This window comes from Apteryx rowi, unplaced genomic scaffold, assembly GCF_003343035.1.
Source record: "Apteryx rowi isolate R43461 unplaced genomic scaffold, aptRow1 scaffold_287, whole genome shotgun sequence".
Lineage (NCBI taxonomy): Eukaryota > Metazoa > Chordata > Aves > Apterygiformes > Apterygidae > Apteryx > Apteryx rowi.
In genome coordinates this window covers 581,103-588,971 of record NW_020449274.1, presented here as the reverse complement: position 1 = coordinate 588,971, position 7,869 = coordinate 581,103, and the positions used below count along the sequence as shown (strand labels likewise).

General features: G+C 49.1%; 1 protein-coding gene across 1 annotated transcript in view; it reads right to left on the bottom strand.

Moving 5' to 3' along the window:
- LOC112967726 (suppressor of cytokine signaling 1-like) overlaps positions 1 to 470 on the bottom strand; it is a 17,256-nt gene extending 16,786 nt beyond the window's left edge. The window contains exon 1 of the mRNA XM_026069173.1: positions 386 to 470. The gene's annotated coding sequence lies outside the window, so the exon portion shown is untranslated. The remainder of the gene's footprint in view (positions 1 to 385) is intronic.
- Positions 471 to 7,869: the final 7,399 nt, after the last annotated feature.

Below are 7,869 nucleotides of genomic sequence, written 5' to 3'. Positions count from 1 at the left end.
GGCGGCCGCCCCGCGCCGCGCCGCCGGCACCGGGGCTCGGGGGCACCGGGGCTGGCCCTGCTGCCAGCCACCGCCCTCTGCCCCTCAGCCCCGGGGGTCCCTGTGCACCGGGCTGGGGCCGCAGATCCTGCAAACACCGGCATGGGGGGATCCCTATGCAGAGGGCTGGGGCAGCATATCCAGCAGACATCGGGGCGGGGGGTCCCTATGCACCGGGCTGGGGTGTCGGATCCAGCAAACACCGGGGCCAGGGGTCCCTATGCAGAGGGCTGGGGCATCAGACCTGGCAAGCACTGTGGCCCTTTGCACAGTGCTGGGGCATCAGACCTAGCAAACAAGGGCTGTTTGCACCGGCAGAAATTGGGGAGGGTGTCCAGGCCTTTACCTTCGCTGCCGGAGTTCTCCAAGCCAGTCTCTTGCCCTACGGGAGCAGTTTGCTCCTGCTCCACTGGGCAATGTGGAAGGGCAGCATGCGTGGCAGCTAGCAGTTTAATGCATGCTTGAAGAGCATGCCTAAAAACGCACGCTGTTTTCTTGGCGGGTTCAAATTAAAATCCTGGAAACAGAAAAGGGGAAAACATGCAGTAATTTTATGACGTAAAATATAAATAGTACACCACGTGCTGCATAGTGTAAACATATTATTGCTCAAAAAGAATAGACGCAATAGGACAAAAGACAAACTTTGTAATTCTGTACAAAAAAACACAGTTGCTAAGGCCTAATCTGCAATTACGCTGACTTGATTGCACCACAGGAGTTCTCATTCACCTCTATACGTTCACAGATCCCACAAAGACTGACGCATATATTCACTGCCACCTGTTTGCCAGGTGAATTGCCCTGCTGAAATAACAATATGCAAATGTAGAGCACAGACGTGCTCTGGCTGCTTTGCACCAGTCTAGCAATGCAAAGCAGCTGTAACTCAGGATTAAGCAGCGGAGCAAAAGAGTTTTACAGCTGCTTTGCATTGCTGGGGAAGGACAAAGCAGTCAGAAACACACCACTAAATCGGACCCGCAGTCTTGCCAGAAGTTCCACTGAGTATTGAGACATCAGTCCTTGTTTTTTCTTCCAACCAAGCATGAAGATGCTGCTGACCGCAGAAGAATTTCTGAACTTCCATAAGAGTCTGGGCAAAGCACTAATTCTTTCCCAGCGAGGCTTTGGTAGGAGGACCTTCCACTGGAACCCGAAATCACGGCCCAGAAGAAGTGCTCATCTGTTCCATTTTTGGTTTATAAGTAGGCTTGTCACACTTTTCTTTGTATTTTTGGATGGCAGCTTTGAAAATATCCTGCGGTTTGCTTTACAGTTGCCTAGTAGGGAGTCAGCTTCCCTCTGTGGATATTTATAGCGTTTATTGGGTAACTTCATAGACTGTATCAGCCATCTTGCCTTAATATTAAATGGACTAGTCTAATTCTTCCTTTTATTCTTCCTCTGTTTCTTCACTTGTGAAACGTAACAACCAGCCTCACCGCTCTTAGGTTGTTTGTTGGTCTCACTTTTCTCTCATCCACTTGAAACTGTGACCTCACAGCAGCTGCAGCTGACGCATATTGCCGCAATCCTCTTCAACAGCAAAAGCTTGAGAGACGTGTCACGATAGTGGTCTGGCACCGTGGCCCATAGTTTTCCAAAGTTCAGACTTCACTCACAAGGACCAAAATGTGTTCAGGATTGAGGCAACTGAGATGGCTTCATCTGGAAAACACCAGGATGCTGAAGTAGCTTTGTGTCCTGTGAGAAAGAGGAGGAGACAGCAGCCAAGCCCTGCTCAAGCACAGGCCTCATGAGTGCTGCATTTCTTTCTTGCTAGCCTGAAACCAAGACTGGATGTGTCCAAAGTGAGAAACAGACCCTGCCTTTAAGTGAATTTGCTTCCAAAAAAAAAAAAAAGGAATAACAAGCAAATTCCCTAGAACCAAGAGACTCCCCACTCTCTCATCTCTGGACTGATGCTTTTTACCCAACTGCTTTCAGTGCATAGATACCTACAAGAAAGGCTCTTTAATAAAAGTAAATACACAGGCAGGCTAATGGTCCTACCATGTGCAACCCACTTTGAACACCAGTCCAACAATGCAACTTTCTGGAGAAAGTTGGATCCATACTAAAGGCAGGGTTTCTGAAAAGTCCAGGATGCTGGTGACAGTGTGGAGAGGGATAAATCTCTAGAGGAGACCACAATTTATTATTATAAGCTACATGTTTTTATCGTACTCCTCATTTTTTCCTATGCCTGAGGACATGTATACCCCACTATCCCTGACACTGAAGCTTTAAAAGACATTAAGCATAAATGCATCAACTGATAGAGCTACTGACAGAATGACCCATTTCCAGAGAGTTTTGTCTGAAGTCCAGCTGCTGAGGACAGTAGGTCTGAGTGCATTATACCTTTGGCTTGTCATTCCACTTTGTGGCATATCTCTGCTTGTTTTTCAGCAGTCCCTGAAGTCTTCAGTTAAGTTTGAAAATGTTGATACCCAGCAGTCCCAGAGCACCCAAGAGCCAGTGACACTTCACCGCCTTCACTTTCTCAGAATGTCGCTTCCCTGTGGCCTGCACCGTGCCCAAAGAGCCACGTGCTGCCCATTTGCCTTCTCAATTTGGGAGAAAGAGAGGTGTTTTGGGGCAGATCGCTTCCAGTCGGTGAATAAAGGTGGTTTCCTGGGAAAGTGAAAAGTGTGCAAGTCTGCAAGTGGGGCTGGAGCATCATCTCCAGATCATGTGGGACCAGCTTAGGGGCTCAGTGGTTTCCGGGACCCCCAGCTGTGCCCAAAGCTGCTGTTGCCTGACCGGCTGCACACAGCTCTGCGGACGGGAGGTGGGTGTGTGCTGGCACTCGCCTCTGCCCTGCAGATGAACGGAGCCGAGTGGCACCAGGGGGCTCGGGCCAGGTGGTAAAGGGCAGAAAGTGTGGGGCAAGCTTGGATAGCCTAGCGTGAGAGACGAGGTAAACAGGGCATAAGATTTTGGAAGAAGAGGTGGATGGAAGGATGGGGGGGGGAGCAGAAAACAACTGCCACGATCTCCTCATGCGTGCTGAGTCCAGCCTGCAAACAGTACACAATGTACAACCTTTTATTGCGTAAAATCTTACGTGTTTTTCCTTTTCAGCCCTTCCTCCCCTTTCTAGGTGGTCCCTCTCATAACTTTCTAAAAAGCCTCCTTTTGGGAGAAGCAAACAGCGAAGCATTATGAAAAGAAAAAAAGAAAAAAAAAGAAGAAGAACAAAAAGAGAAAACCAGGAGGACAAAACAAACACACACAAAAATCCCCCAGCCCCCTGCTTCCCCTCCCCCGATAAAAACCCAAAACAAAAACACCTTTCTGTGGTTTAGAGCAAGCGGAGGCTGAGTTGGTTCTACTCTTATGAGAAAGATTAGCACAAGCAGTGGCCCCTTTGAGCGAAGCTGTGGCCAGGCCCCTCCTTCCCCTCCCAGAGCAGGGCTCTTCTCAGTAATGAAGAGAAACTGCTTTCCAGGAAAGCGAAGGTACACGCGCTGCCCGGCGTGGAGGGACCCAGCGAGGCCGTGGTGAGCCGTGCACTGCTGCTTCCAGGCTGCCGGCCTCTGGCAAAGAGCCGGCGCCCTCCCACACCAAACCATGCTGTGTTTTCGCAGCGGGCAGGAGCCCCCGGCACGGCCAGGGCACCAGAGCGGGGAGGCATCACCGGCCGAGCACTGGGCAGCCGGAGCGAGCGGCACTGTGTGCCACGCCGCCGTTGTGCGTTACTTCTAGTCTGCAACACCCTCTGCTGTTCCCCACGGCGGCGGCGGCAGGGACACTCTCGCGGTCCTCTCTCGCGCCTCAGGCCCAGGCCTGCATCCCCAGCAGGGAAAGGGGCCCGCTCCCGTGCTGACGCCGAAGGGGAAGCGAAGCTCGGCAGCGGAGTCGGCCAGCGTGCTGCTGAGCCCCAGTGAGCAGCTGCTCTCGGAGGCTCCGAAGCACCGCAGGGTGATTTTGCAGGGTGGCCACTGTGGTGGGAAGTGACCCAGCCAGGGAGGCTGGCGCTGGCACTGGGCTGCAGGGAAGAGCTGCTGCAGCGCCGGGCAGAAGTAGCCCAGTGGGAAGGAGGGATGCTTTGCTGGTAGCTGTTCACACACTCCTTACGCATCCCTGGTTCATTTAAGAGAGGAAGACTCAACACTCAGTGACCTGCTAGGTTTTCAGAGAAAGCACCAGACTGAATAGTCTGAAAGGTATTTAGGTCAGATTTAAGTAGCTGCAGAGAAAACAAAAAGCCTATTATAAACATATAGCAAACTGCTCCCTTGCCTCTCAATCTGGCCTATATGTAAAACACTTTAGAGCAGTAAGAGAAGAAGATCTGGCACAGAGACCAGGAATTATCAGCCCACGGCACCAATGGGCGCAGGTGAACCCCATTGGAGCTCTGTGGCCCCACAAATCCATGAGCACCTCAACAAACTCCTCCTAACATTGACCCCTCTCAGACACAGAAGAAGAGCCTCAGTAAAAGATTTTGTTGCACCTGTGAGAGCTACTGCTGCTTCCGTTATCCCACATTTTCAGGCCGAGTTCCTAGGAGTGCCGCCCTGAGGTGGTGGACCTTGCCTGGAGTCCTCTGCTCTGGATCCCTCACCTGGCTTCACTCCTGCACATGCTTCCCCAGCCTTGTCCGCCACTGAGATGGGAGGCAATGATGAACCCCACTTACAAAAGACAGGCACCAACTTCTGACCTATGCCCACCTGCTTCAGGATTTTTCCCCAAAGCAAACAAAAACAGCTACAAGAGGCCATCCCAAAGGAGTGCAGGGAGCTACCTGAGACACAGACCCCCCTTAAGAAAAGGCCCTAAGTCACTGCCAGACCTGGAAGCAAGGGGTTCCTCAGCTGAATAAACTGACCCTTTAAGTAAAGAAAAACAAGGTAGAAGGCAAAAATGCTTATAAAACTATGGGCAAATAATTTTTTAGGTTTTGTAGCAGAAATACTGTGAGCTGGTACAGTCTGACAGGGGTGTCTGTTGCACTAGACTAATTTCCAGACTATAAAACTAGAGGAGACTATTGTGATCATCTGGTCTGCTTTCCTGACTATTACAGGCCAAAGGGCTCTGTTACATTAATTGTTGTCATCATTTCATAAAACAACCCATCTTAGTTCAAAAATTGCCAACGGTAGAAAATCGGACATATTCTAAACTGTCCAAGTATTTAACAGTTTTATCCACTGTCAAATGTGTACTTTATTTCTAAACTGTTTTTTTCTTGTGCCATTGTTGGCCAGAGTATCTATCAGAGGAGCAAAATTTTAATTCCCCTATAGGTATATTTCAACTTTGATCATTTCAGTCCTAAACTCTTCTCCCCCATAAGGTTTGTCTTCCAACCCCTTAACAGTCCTTAGAGCTCTTCAAGGAAGCCTCTCCAGATTGCTAACTTCCACCTTGAGCTGTAGATGTCAAAACTGGGAATTCTTTTACACCAATAGTCACATCCATGGGATTAGCAGATGCAATACAATCTCATGCAATACAATCTCATTACATCCGCTCCGCATTCCTGGCTCACACATCCATGGATCAAATCAGCCTTTCTGACTGCAGTGCTGTGCTGGGAGCTCACATGTGGCTGCTTCTCTACCAGGAGTCCAGCCTTCGCTGGAGCCCCTTCTTCCAAGGACACAGCTGCGAGCCTGGAAGTGTGGCCCACACTCCTTGAGTGACTTACCATTGGGCTGCTTGAAAACACACATTACATGCCTGTACCTACTTTAACATTTTGATACTTGTTAGTTAGCCAACTTTCAATGCACTTAGTACAAACGTTGTTAATTTGGAATGATGTCAGGTTTTTTTTACATCAAAACACAATGTAGAACTATATCAAATCCCTTGCTGGAGCCCTATTATATCAACAGTTTTATATTTATCAGCCAGATCATAACCCAAATGTATAACTTCTCCAGAAGTTACCTAATTAGCTTTATGGATTCTTTTCCATAAACACATGACACTTGGCATTAACTAGCACTCTTCTCTTCATTTTAATGATTCTTGTATGTACCATTTCCTTATTTTGTCTGAGGTCAATAAGGAGCTGGTAGGCCTGTAATTACAAGTGTCAGATTACTTCTGGTTTTTGCTATTACTTTGTCTCCACCTATGGGGAATCTGCCAGATCTTGGAAGTGAAGGAAGGTTAAGTCTAGACAAGAGCAGGGTAGAGACGCCTCTCCTTCCCCCACTGCTCCTCAATTAAATACATTAAAATAGGTGCTTAATCTAACAGTGTGTATAGGGTTTTTTAAAGACCTAGAAGGTAGCTTGGCTCTCTAGTTAACCAAAACAGGCCCAGGGGATGGGAACCAGCAGAGACTCCTGAACCTGGACCCCAAATGTAAAAGATTTTCTGATTAAGGAGGAAATGGAGAGCTGAGATATGAAAGACTTTATTTGTATGATGGGTACTCATATATAATTTATATTCAATAAATGTTTCTAGCTATTTCATTAGTTGCAAATAAAAATAATACAAATGTGCACCACTTGCAGCTGATGCATGGTGTGTGCCTGAGGCTGCTTCCAGCTGAACAGCGGTGATTCACGTGGGGATGATTTAACATGCCAGTGTCCCCAACTATCCAAATTCTGCTGCAGGTTAATCCCCAGAGCAGATCCGTGCCATTTTTCCATCCATTCATAGCTTGTCTTATTAACTTAAACTGCTAAAGATTTACAGTTAAACTATCCCACTGGCCTTTGACTGTGGTGGGTGAGGCACCAGCGTGCATTTGTCTCTCCCACCTTTCTACAGGGGTGGAGAGCCCTGAGACAAGGAGTGCAACAGGAGCGTGCTGGGAGCAAGGGGAGAAAAACCATCTTAAACCAGCAGAACATTTATTGACCTTAACATGTCAGGGGATATCCCAGGCATCAGAAACTCATTCATATCAGTGAAATTCAATAGGAAATTAAGGAAAACAAAGGGAGAAGCTCCCTGCACCAGGTCAGAGTCCCAGTTACCTGGATGGGTCTGTGGTTGCCCAGCAAAGCCTGGGGATGGCAGATCCCCTTAGCCTGCAAGACATTCACATCCTACCTCAATTCTTCCCACGTGGGCAGCACATTTAGACCCTTGTGACCCCCAGGGACCTTCTTCCAGGCAGGCAAGGTCTGAGGATGGGGCCCAAGGGAGGAAGTACCCGCTGGGAAATATCTGCAGGGTGCAGATCTGCAGTGCAGCCCCTTGCTGGGGCCTCCCCTGCCCATCAGTCCGAGGTATGTCCCTCTGCAGTCTTGTGCAGGAGGCAGGGAGGAAAGGGGACCTTTCCTGGGGTGGGGGTATTCAGTGCCTCTCTGCTTCCCCCAGCCCCACCGCAAGCGGCACAGGCAGTGCCTGAACCCAGCATCAGCAGCTCAGCACTCATCGGCTTTCTCCACTCTCCTTGCAGGCATCCTTGCCCCACTCAGGGCTGCTGGAGTAGAGGAGGAACTGGTCCCTGGCCTGAACCTCTGGGGAGGAGCCGGACCACTCTGCAGGCCCTGTCAGCACCTTGGGCCGCTGCTGTCTGCTGCCCACAGACCAAAAGCCAGGGAGCTGGGATGCTGGGGCTGGTCTGGGATACGTTTTGCCCCGTGATGACTTTTGTTTTCCTGCCTATTGTAGATTGCAGCATACACTGGTAACGTAGGGCTTTATATAGAGGTTGTGCTATCCTTTGAAAGGAATGGCTTAGCATAGCAAAGGAATAGCATGCATTTTTACTTGTATAACTGCATGAGAACATTTGGGGTACGGGGCTATTACTAATAAATCACCATAAATAGATCAATATGTCAGCACTTTAGAGCTTGAATCCAACCAGCTATGGTGAATTTGTCCCTTGGT